The sequence below is a fragment of the Elaeis guineensis genome, chromosome 8 (assembly GCF_000442705.2).
Source record: "Elaeis guineensis isolate ETL-2024a chromosome 8, EG11, whole genome shotgun sequence".
Taxonomy (NCBI): Eukaryota; Viridiplantae; Streptophyta; class Magnoliopsida; order Arecales; family Arecaceae; genus Elaeis; species Elaeis guineensis.
The window spans coordinates 5,614,066-5,627,373 of record NC_026000.2 but is presented as its reverse complement, the minus strand read 5'-3'; positions in this window follow the sequence as shown (position 1 = coordinate 5,627,373).

Genomic DNA, 13,308 nt, shown 5'->3' with positions numbered 1-13,308 from the left:
TAAGACATAGTCGCAGCTTCAATTCTTTAAACGTAGTTGGGCTTAGCACTGTATCATGATGAACCCTTGATAGCTAACCAGCTATCTTTTTTTAGCACTTGTAAAAAGGAAGAATCACAATAACAAGGCCATGCCCTTAAATGATGAATATTGATTATTCTAATTTTGCTACAGCTGAGTCAATCAGTAACTCCATGTATATCTATAAAAATATATTTAGTGCATATTGTTGCGGCCAATGCCCTGTAGCGCCCGTCACCGGTGAAGAGCACCTGCAAAATGAAGTCCACATTAACTAGAATTATGTCCGGCGGAGACCCTCCAATGCTTAAGTCAGTGGGAAGTGGTGAACAACAGATAAAGAGTATTTAAAATGGCAGTGTTAGCCCAGAATTATCTTACCAAGACTGTTCGTTTACCTTCTTTTTATAGATAATTCATATGTAACCATCGAGCATGTGATTCTGCTTTTTATTAGGCCATAATCATGGAATTAATGGGCTGTTTATATCCATTAACGACCGTGACATATAGTCGATAAACATTCATAACGGTTAAATACATGGGATCTACACATTCCGACATTATGTGACCGTGAGATGAGCATTATATCACATTCTGGTCATTTGCACTAGCAGCTTGTAAGCCGACTATACATCGGTAATAGCAGTAAGTCGGTAGTCATGGAGTTCCGAATAAGCATTGGTCGGTAACTCTGATATGCCGATGGTTTTCGATTGGAGATTATCCAAATTGTCTATTGATGGTTGATAACAGCTGACTGTCGGTCAGTCAACTAATTGTTACTCGGAATATTGCATTCATAAGGTCGATGTAGAGTCAGAGTCAGAGGTTGGTTGACTTGTCCCAACAGTTGCCCTCCAATCCCAAGTCCAAGATGGTTTGACGTGTATATTATCACGTAGTCTGTCACGTTGGACGAAGAAAGTTGTCACGTGCTGCCTCGAGCTCTGACTCGACTGCTGGTATTAATTATTTTTTGGAATACGAGAGATCTTCAGCTATTTTGCTGTTTCGATATCTGTGAAATCATTATTGGACTGTCATTTCGGGAAGATAATTCGATGCCCAGATCCAGATGATTTGATTCTGACTAGTAAATCTTGGCCACATGTCCCAACATCATTGGCTCTAAGCTATTCATATGGATAATGATGAGGTGGCATGATCTAGAAGCAGGTGCGTCGAACCATCCGACTAATGATCGATTTTGATGTCGCCACGTGTCGACATCTGAGGAGATCCAGATTTGATCGATTTCATCTGGACCATTGAGGAGTCCTATATATACACAGTACTTTCATCCAGACTTGATTTTGCATTTGTTGTACAGAAGGTTTTACTGGAAGGTTGCCCTAGTACTAGGAGCTCCGAGTTCTGTTTCTTGCATCACTTTTGATCTCAGGTTGAGTTTTCCTTTTCTTCTTCTAGGGTTTCTCTTCTTAGGGTTTTCTTTTTGTAGTTCTCCATTTTTCATGGCTGGTAGAAAAACTTTGTCTTCTCGGGATAGCTGTCGGAGAATTCGGTCGATGACTCTCCTTCGGTTCTAAAATAGAAGCTTCTTCTTTATCTGGGCCTAATGTTGAATGGCTCTAAAAATAGTACCATATTCTGAAGTAGTATCAGCTTTTCGCTCCTGGTTCGGATGGTCGAATGAATTCTCCTCCTCCGGATTCGATTGTAATTTATGTCGAGGACCTTCGAACTGGTCTTTGATTCTCGATTCCAGAGTTTGTCCGAAATCTTCTTGATTATTATGGCCTCCGTCTTGCTCAACTGATCCCAAATTCTATCCGACTGATCATCAGCTTTACTCTGTTGTGTCAGCTTATACCGATTGTTCCTTATCTTTTCTTTTTCAATCTTTCTTTGTCCTTTGTCCTCATCTGAAGGTCAAGGATCGGTGATTTTTCTACCCGAGAAAAGGTCTTTTTTTATCATCGATCTTCCATCATCCATTCATGGATGGAAAAACTAATTTTTCTTCATCTCTTCTTCTTCTCTCTAGAGCTTTTCTTCATGCTGGGGTGATCCAAGGACTGGCCCCAATGAGAACAGTCGGGTGGAGGCTAATGATCAGGAAGATTTTCTCCGACTGAAAGACATGGTAGTTCCATCGCAACGAGAGCTGATGATCGAACAAGCTCTCTACGATGTCGGGCTTAGTTCGATCATTTCTTTAGGTATAACATAGTCGATTACTTTATTTTTCTTGTCTATTTTTGAACTTTATACTGATCTCTTTATTTTGATTGTAGCTATGCAGCCAAGAGCATGAGTGTCGGCTGTTGATAATCGCTCGTATGCTGTCAAGAAGAAGGCAACAGCTGAAGCTGGACCCTCCTGACCATCGAAGAAAGGTCGGGTCACTACTCCATCGGTACTGATGAGGGAATCTGACATTCCATTAGAGATGATTTTTGAACCAGTCTTGGCGTTGTAATCCCTGACAATGCTTTTTGAGACACCATCTGTTGAAGATGGGACGGCAAGAGAGGACAGAGCTGCAAGAGTACCATCAGTGGCTCCATCAGCAGAGGTTCGGATTAGGGCGGGAGTCACAGTCGAACTCGAGCAGTTTGCGGTTGTGCTAGCCATTCCTCCAGCAGAATATTCTCGAGTGCAGTCGAGCTTCGACTTCCCAACATTCTTAAGCATGGGCTGTCGATCGGAGATCGGGGAAGGTGCCAGCGACTTCAGCCAATGACGGATCATCTGCAGGCCTTCCAAGTCTTTTCGACATTCGAATCTCTGAGAGTGAGTCAGTCTTGGCCAATCCGATATTGACTAAGTGGCTCATCGAAGTTGCTCTTTTCCTGACTGATCGGGAGAATAGGAAGAACCGGACTGTCGCTGAAATATTTTCTTCTTTTTACCCAATGATACTCGGGGTAAGTTTTTGATATATATTTTTTTAATCAGACTTGATTTATCTTCTACTTTCAGTGGGCGCATGACATGCACGATTTAGAGAGAGACTATTGAAAGATTGTTGACTTTCATCGATCGTGGATGGATAATGTGGCGACCGTCATCGTCGAAAAGAATACTGCCGTCGAACAACTCCAGACGACAACTGAATAGGAGAAAAACCTTTAAGAGCAGATCTCCTGAATGAAGGTAGATCTACAGTCTTCTAGAGCCGAAGTTGAGTTGGCTCGTCAGAACATCTCATTCCTCGAGTCTCGGATCAGAAGCAAGAAGCACTCCATCCATTAGCTCTGACGAGAGAGGGATGTATGCATTGAGAACTTGAAATGGAGTGCGGAAGGTATCGGGCCATTCTGGAAAGGTTGACACTGGCCAATGCTGAGTTGGCCTCTGCAAGAGCTGAAGTAGAGTCAGCAAGGGAAGCCCTGAACCAAGCCATCGAGAACTTCAGAAATTCAAAAGAATTCAAGGAAGAAATCTTTGAAGGCGGATTTGCTTTATATTGCATCGGGTACGAGGACGATCGAGATGCGATCGAAAAATTATACCCAGTCTTGGACTTAAGCAGCATCATTCTTCTGATGAATTTTGGTGATGCAGTGGAATATATATTTTAAAATTTTTAACATGCATTCAATAAATGAAAACAAGATTTAACAATTAAACTTAATCATCGGAACTCAAAAATCCTAGGAACCCCTTGATGATTACAATCAAATCACAAAATCAAGCATATGAGGAGAAGATCAGAAGTCATATACTACCATGAAGATCACGAATTGGTGATTTTGAGATCTCCATGACACTTCAAAGTAGAAATCCTCCAATGGTGATCCACACAGGACTGATCAGGGCTCTTTCCAACTCATCATGGTGCTGTAGCCTTCTTCGTAAGTGCACTGCCGATTGTCTTTCACAAGAACAGGATGCACCATTGCTTGTATGCCTTCATGACCTCTACAAGGATCACTTTAGGAATCCTTTTCCAAAGTATCAAATCACACTTTAATCAGAATTTATGTTCAACACATGAACAATTTGATTTTAGGACAAGTATCTCATACTTTTCTTTTTTCTTTCACCCTTCCTTTCCATTTTCTCTCTCTCTTTTCTGATATTTTTTTCAGATATTTTTCTTGTCTTATCCTCTCATTCTCACACCTAAACCCTACCAAAAAGGGATGTACAAAATAAAAAATAGCACCCCCTTTTTATAGGGAATAAGGGGGTATCCCATGGGATGCCAACTCTTGGCATCCCTTATTCCTTACACGCCCTAATCAATTTTTAACGTGGAACACAATGGGTTGGTGTGGAATAAAAGGTGATTCACTAGTAGAAGGACTCTTCCTCTGTCAAGAAAAAATGTAACACCATCATATGGCGCGTGGGACAAGAGGAATGGCATGGAGAATTCAAGAGTCCATAAATTTAAGGACTCTTCCACATCAATCAAAAAATGTGGCATCCCATTAAATTGTGGCATTCAAACTCCTTCCAAAAGAAGGACTCTCCTTCTTCTTCTGTACCCATAATCCCAAGAGATATCTGATGTTACATGGAATTAACAAACACGTAAAAATTAATGGAAAGAAATAAGAGTCCATGTTGAAATGGACTCTTCAATTCAACGCCATAAATGGGGCGTCCCAACTTATTTTTGGCATGGAGTTCCTTCCAAGAGAAGGACTCCCTCTCCTCTTCCACCTCCCACATCCCAAGACACCATCTAATGGTGCACAAAATTAATAGAATGTGTGGAATATATAATGATTTTAAGAGGAGTAAGAAAAAAGGACTCTCCTTCTTAATTACCAAAATAAATATGATGCCAACACTTAATATGCGTGTGGTTTGACATGGAGGAGGTTGATTCCACATGGAACACTTCCACAAAATCAGATAAAACTAACTAATAAATTTAGATGGTTCAAACCTAATCACATTAGGTCAAGACAACAAGACTAGGTTAGCACAAACACCTTTGCACTAAACTCAATTGGTCACTTGGGTTAATTCATGTGCTAGCAATTTAATTAACCTATTAAATTTATAATAAATTTAAATTAATTAGATCAAGACTAAATTTTTATTGTGTGTGATCCATTGGATTCCAAATCTAGCCAGCAGTGGATCCAAACTCTCGATGAAATCTTAATCTGATTGGATTAGGTCAGCTCAAGAGTCCCAATCAACTAGGACTCTTTCTAATTGATTTTAGAATTAAACTTTTTTAATTCTGTCAAATCTACAAGTCAAGATTGACATCTAGCAACATGTCATGACTATCCAAAAGATTTAAATTTTGATAGAAATATCAAAATTATCCTTCCGTGGTGAGTTACCGTGCAATTCAATCATTCGATCATACAACATCCTGAAAAGGATATGGGTATGAAAATATGTCAGATCCAAATATCTAACAATATGTATCTCGATCCAATGATGATAACACGATTGATGAACCAGTAAAAAATATTTCTACTGTTCATCCCTGCTCTGGTCAGAGACTCTCAGAGTCACCATCGTATGAGATCACATAAGATATTCTCTCCTCCTATAAAGAGTGATCGATTCTTTATTGACCACTCACAACCTTCATGCATACTTCACCATACTCAGAATATCCCACATACATCTCAAAATGGTGTGCTTGGGAATAAACCAAAGTAAGGATCCATGCACAGAAGGTACCATAGTGATCCCAGGTCAAAAGATCACATGCACCACTCCCACTGAAAAATCGTATGTTGACATGCTGCAAGGCTCCATCAAATATTCTTTTACAGATCAGTTCAGTGAACTCATTCTTTAATGAGCACCTACATTCTTGTATTAGTATCACCACATAAGTGGTTGTGAGATGAACCACCATCTCCATCAAGCATACATAGGATGTACCAGTCTTACTGGAGTCATTGATCTCCGACTCAATGATCTAACGATTGAAAATATTTTAGATTAGGACTATCAAAATTTTAGATCTCACTGGTATGATCTCATCATGTCCCTAAAATCATTATCTTAATCTAAGGGGTTTATCATAATCATATAAAAATGATACAGTAAATGATAAAATATAATACCTCATATAAGTAAAATAACTAATGTCATACAAATGAGCAGAAAGATAACAAAGAAAAGTTCTATCGCATCCCCATCCGATTGGCTTATAGGGCATAATTCTTTCAATCTCCCACTTGCACTAAAGCCAATCGCTCCTATACCTGATGTCCATGCAATTAGGATGACGATCGCACTGCTGCTGTGTAAGCTTTAGTGAACTGATCCTATTATACTATTTTTAATATTAACTACTTTATGATCAAATCATAAATGAGATGAAAGTGCCTAGGATGTGTGTAGGTACGCGATGAGATGACACCCAACTTAATGATGAACCCTTCATCAGGCAACTTTTCTAAACAATCTTTACTAACAGTAATTAACTGAGTCAAACATAGTTTGCTGTTTGGAACTCTTCCAATTCACTGCTCCTCTAGTGCTTCTCATGTACTTTGAGAATGCTTTTCACAGTTTTCATAAGATCCTATCATGGATGAGCTCGAATCAATGATTATACATACGGCATAATTCACATCAGGCTTGGTATATTGAATGTATGGATAAGTAAACACTTTTACACCCATTCATATTGAACCCTTTCAATATTAAATCCATGTACCTAGATTGGGACAAGCCTAATCATCCATTTACATCTATCCCTATAGATGCCAAGAAATTGGATGCTTAACCCAAGTTTTTTTTTTCATGAAAACTTCTGTGATAAGTATTGATTGAATGCAATATCGGGACTACCTTCCCAATAAGCTATTTGTCACCTACATACATAACCAAGAAGTTAGTGAGACTCCCACCTATCATCTTGCATATACACATGGTTTATCTATATTTGATGAAGTCAAACATTTTGACTATCTCATTAAAAATAGAGGTGCCATCTCCTCAATTCCAACCAAAATTCATAAATGCATTTACCCTCCCACCAGAGACAACTTCTCTAGATGGTGTGTGGCAAAAGCAAAAAATTCAGAATTACATCCTTGATAGTATCCTGTTGGGTCATACCCATAGGTGCTTCAACCATAGTCCACACTTAGTTGGTGTACAGAGAGTTGATTTCGGATGTCAAGATTTTAGGCCAATTGTCAAAGTCTCTACTAGTAACATTTTTCGAATAGATCAAGAAAACATTATTCATAATAATATATGGGTATAGTCATTCTCAATGACAAATCCATATTTGAGTGGTATATTACGCATTCGGATTGACCTTTCAGTGAGAAAGTGTGTATCATGGTCGTGCCTTATCACTGGGCACATCTAGTTAAGGATTAACTTAAGGATACTCCACAGGTTAAGATAGGATAGTTTATAGGTTTTGAACTTCTCAAGTTCAATTATCCTCCCACTGTCCCTTTTGACCCAAACATGCCTAAGAATAAGAGAAAGAGGTAAGTGGTTGCTTCACAAGGTATTTATATGATAATACCTTATAATTTCTCCGTTTGTAATACTACTACCTGGGTATTGGATACCAGAAGTCCTATTAATATATGCAATTTGTTGCAAAAACTTCAGGTAAGTAGAAAATTTTAAGAGGGACGGTCTGATGATCTCATCAATCCGAGTACTAGGCTATTAAGATCTGAAATCTAATTTCATATATAATTACATCAATATGCAATTATTGATAAAACTATTTTATGTCATAAACATATCCTTGATCTCATCAATTATGTTCTTCATCTAATCCAATTAGATTTGATGTATCATATACATCATATCAAATCTAAAATTTATCTTATACTAATTATAAAATATTAATTTTAGATTTAATATCGAATAAAAAAATAATTAGATACAAATATGAATGTATAAAAAATTAATTTATGATAAAATCTATTTTCATACAGTGCTGAATTATGATAGGATTCAGATCTAAATATCCATCGAAATAGATTCAATTTAAATCTAAAATAATCCGCACTTCATAAAAAAATAATAAAATTAAAATTTTATTAAAATAGATTTAAAATAAATTTTTAATTTATATTATGTTTCATCAAAAATTCAGCAACAACAGAATTCTGTTATAATAGATTTATAAAAATCTCAATCAATCATTGATTAGGCACCTCTAATCCAATCAAAATCAGATCAAAAAATTTATATAAATAGATTTAAATGAGATTTAAAGTCACACAAAAAATTTTAATTATATCTCATATAAATGATCATGAAAAATTTTATTTTGCATGCATATATTTCAGGCCTGCTCTGATACCAGTTGAAGGGAAGGGAATAGTTTTTCTCCAGAATGCCCAGGTTGCATATAAAATTTTTTTCTAATGTTCTACTTGTTTAAGGATTAAATTTTTATCTAAATTATAGTAGAACCAGAGATCAAATCCTAAATTATCTGATATAAACCTTCGCGGAGGTCTGGATATGCGATCCTCTACTTCGCATGCACATCAGACGCCACAGGAAAGCAGGATGAACTCCAATCCAATTGGCTTTGCATACACAATCAATCGAGGGATGAAATGTAATGATGTAATATCTCACACCAGCAGGTAAGATGCTCAAGAAGGATCCATGTCCAAGGAGAGGAGACGGCAACAAAAAGAGAGATGTAGAAGATGAATGATCTCTCTCTTCACGCGCCTGTCTCTCTCTTTTTCTCTTCTTTCAATTTGATTTATTTGCTATTCTATTCTCTTCTCTCATTCATAGGTAGAGATCCTCTTTATTTATAGATAATTCTCATGACCCAATGAGAGGAGGACTCTTTATTCAAATTTGATTTGAATTGATCCAATACTCATGAAAGAAGGACTCCTACATGAGATATAATTACCATCACTTATGACATCCACTTTGCACCTACTCTCACACCCACTTGGAATGCCCCAAATAAGCACTAAACTAATTTTTGATCATGCTTCATGAGTGAGTATTTCTAGCGCAAGTAGGAATACTCATATCTCATCCAAAATAGGTTCGATTTGAAGTCGGTTCGAAATAATTTTAAAAGGCTGTCAATTTTAAATTCTTTAGGACTTTTGTATCAAGTCTAACTTAAATTTTAGATTTATTTAAGTTTAATTAATTTAAAACTAATTTAAAATTAATTAGTACTTAAATCCAATCTTTCATATATTCCATGGATCATAGATAGAAATTGTTCATCCCCGAGATTGAATCTGAACCTCATGTGTAGTGCTAGTTTGACATAGTCAACTCTTTAATCTCATTTGACCCATAACTCAATTCTCAATCAAGTTAGCTTATATGTTTAATCAAGTCAAGTACTTTCAGATTGGATATATAAACATAGGTCAATTTCTTCCTACTTTGTCTGACTTGTGTGCGTGACTCTATAGGTTCAAACACTAAGCCGGTAGCACAGGAACCAATTTCTGCACTAATCGAGATACCATCTAACAATAGTTTTCGATATCCGATAGGTCGAATTATCACAAAAAAATATTTCAGAACCTATACTCATGGTTACCGTATAATTCATCCTTTTGACCTTGGATGCTCTAGGATGGTCTCAGGTTAACTGTCAACTGAGATTGCTTTATCCACATTGTATTTCAACCTTTCAAATTTATCTCATGGATTACCCTGGTCAAGGCTTTACTAAATTGAAATACAGTGATGTATCAAATTCAATAATCTGGAGGGATCAATCCCATCTTGATCCATACACAAACTTCATAAGTACTTGACTGTACCCAGTAGTCTTCCTTCACTGCATTAAAAATTCAAGTAGTTCGGCACCAAAGCACAGTGAGTTGCTTGCAAGTCACTATGGTGATCTCAGGTCTGAAGGATATTTATACCCATGTGTTTCACGAGCAGCTCTTGACAGTAGAATGCTCAGCAGGTGAGTCACTTGTTCAGTGACGATGTATCTTTATATCTCACCTATATGCCATACCAGTGTCACCACACTCCTTGGTTAAGAGGACAACCAACCCATATGACACACAACGATCTTCACTCGATAAACGTCACCGTCTCGTAATGACGTATCATTTAGTTGCAAACTTATTTAAGAACTATATGATAAATTCTCTCTTTATCGTATACTAGTATAGTTCTATGGACTTCATCACAGTACAAAAATTCAAGGAAGATGTCACTTGTGATGAAAAATATCAGAATAACTATTATTCAATAATCAATAATTCATATACAAGGATGAACTCAATCGTCACACGATTAATTTTAGGACATAATTCTCAATAGATGGCTACATGGAGTGACAGTGATGACTCCACCACTGACGAAGAATCTCATGAAGAAGCCAACCTGTGCCTTATGACACATGAAACTGAGGTATCATCCAAAACTTAACCTGAATTTACTTATGATGAATTGTTAGAAGCTTTTCATGAACTTTTAAATGATCTAAAAGAATTAGGTACTAAAAATAAAAAATTGAAATCAAGAAATCATGTATTAACTAAGAAAAATGAAGAAGTTGATAAGAAAGATAAAGAATTAGAACTAAAAAATCAGTCTCTAATAAAAGAAAAGGATAAACTTTCTAATCAAAATGAAACTCTTGTAAAAAAAATGAAGATCTAAAGGAAGAGGTAACCAAATTGAAACCTATAGTTGATAGATTTACACTAAGTTCAAACAAACTTCAAATGATTATTGATAGTCAAAAAGCTGTATATGATAAAGTCGGACTTGACTATAACACTCTAAGAAAATAAAAATTTTTGAAAAATATTTTTGTCAATGCATCAAAATTGTCGAATATCACTTGTTTTAAATATGGCAAGATAGGGCACAAAGCTTATACATGTTTATTAAATAAATTTGATGATAGAAATGTTAAGAAAATATAGATTCCAAAAAGAACCATTATGACTAACCCAAAAGCACCTAAGTTAGCTTGGGTACCTAAGGTTAAAACTTGATTTCATGTGTGCAGGTGTGTCTTGCATCTAGGGGTGGAAATAGGCCAGGCCAGACCAGGCTTTGGCTTAAACAGGCCAGGCCTGTATTATAAAATACTAGTCAGAGCCTAGCCTGTTGGACTGGTTCAGGCTTAAAATGAGGCTCGGCCTGGCCTGTTTTGCAAAATAAAAAAGCTTGGCCTAGCCTGAAAGCCTATTTAAAAAGACTCTTCCGTCTTCTTGATTCTCGAAAGGACTAAGATAATTGGATATTGATGGATAAGATCAATAATTAATTAATTATATATATTAATAAAATAATAATTTTTATTAAATTATATATATATATAATTTATACAGACCAGCCTGCAAGCTTTCAGGCCAGGTTTTGAAATTTTAGGCCTGACCTATTTATTTAAACAGATATTTTTAAAAGTCTATATCTGACTTATTTAGATAAATAGGTCAGACCAGGTCAGGCCGACAGCAGGCCAGTCCATAGGCCCCTGATAGGCCGTCTGGCCTATTTCCATCCCTACTTGCATCCTAAGCAACAAAATAAAAATGATATCTTGATAGTGGATGTTCAAGATACATGACTGATGATGAATCTCAATTCATCACATTGGAAGTCAAGAATAGAGAGATGGTCATCTTTGGAGATAATGGCAAAAAAAAGATCATCGATATTGATAACATTGGTATCACTCCCTCCACTTGCATTGAAAATATTTTATTTGTAGATAGTCTTAAGCATAACCTTTTAAGTATTAGTCAATTATGTGATAAATATTATAAAGTAGTTTTTGAATCATTTATGTGCATTATAACTAGTCTTTTTGATGATAATACTAGATTCATTGGGCATAGGCATGACAATGTTTACATGGTTGATTTGGATAATCTTTTCATAAAAAATATGCAATATCTTATGGCTATGAATGCTAAAATCAATGAGACTAGTTGATTTTGGCACCGTAGGCTTGCACATATTAGTATGCACATACTTTCTAAAATTATTAAAAAAGATTTAGTTGTTGGTTTGTCAAAAATTAATTTTGATACAGATAAAATTTGTGATGCATGTCAATTAGGTAAACAAATAAAAGTTTTTTTTCAATCTAAAAATATTATTTCAACTTCAAAACCACTAGAACTTTTGCATATAGATTTATTTGGCCCTATAAGGACAACTAGTTTAGGAGGAAAAAGATATGGTTTTGTAATCATTGATGATTTTTTACGTTTTACTTGGGTTTTGTTTTTAGCTTCTAAGAATGAAGAATTTTTAGTATTTTTCAAGTTTTATCGAAAAATTTTAAATAAAAAAGATTTATCAATTATTTCTATTCGAAGTGACTATGGCACTGAATTTGAAAACAAAGATTTTAAAAAATTTTGTGATGAAAAAGGCATAGATCATAATTTTTCAGCACCTAAAATACCTCAACAAAATAGAGTTATTGAAAGAAAAAATAGAACCCTAGAAGAGATGGCCCATATCATGCTATGTGAAAGCAAGCTCTCAAAGTATATTTGGACAGAAGTAATTAACACGGCATGTTTCATTCTAAATCGTGCCTCAATAAGATCATTTTTAAAGAAAACACCTTATGAATTATGGAAGGGTAGAAAACCTAATATAGGTTACTTTCATATTTTTGGTTGTCGATGTTTGTTTTAAATAATGGCAAAGATAGCCTAGGTAAATTTGATACTAAATCTGATGAAGCTATCTTTCTTGGCTACTCCACTTCTAGCAAAGCCTTTAGAATATTTAATAAAAGAATACTATAGTAGAAGAGTCAAATCATGTTGTCTTTGATGAAACTAATAGTCTTCCATCAAGAAAGAGAGAGGATGCTGACAATGCAGGTATCATAGAAGATAGAATTAAAGAGCTCACCCTCAATGATTCAAATGAACAAAATAAAGATTAGATTGATGAAAAATAAGAGGGTGAAAGAATCAATGATCAGAACATTCATGAAGAACCTCCAGACATAGGTAATCTCCCAAAGGAATAGAGGTATGTCCATAATCACCCTAAAGAATTAATAATTGATGATTCAGCATAAGGAGTAAGAAGTAGATCCTCACTTAGAGATGTTTGTAACTATGTAGCTTTTGTTTCACATCTAGAACCTGAAATAATAGATGAAGCTGAAAAAGATCATAATTGAATAATGGCCATGCAAGAAGAGTTAAATCAATTTGAAAGAAATAATGTATGGACACTAGTTGCTAGACCTAAAAATCATCATATAATAGAAACTAAATAGATATATAAAAATAAATTAGATGAAGATAGAAATGTAATAAGAAATAAAGTAAGATTAGTTACTAAAGGATATAATCAACAAGAAGAAATTGATTTTGATGAAATATTTACTCCTGTTGCTAGATTAGA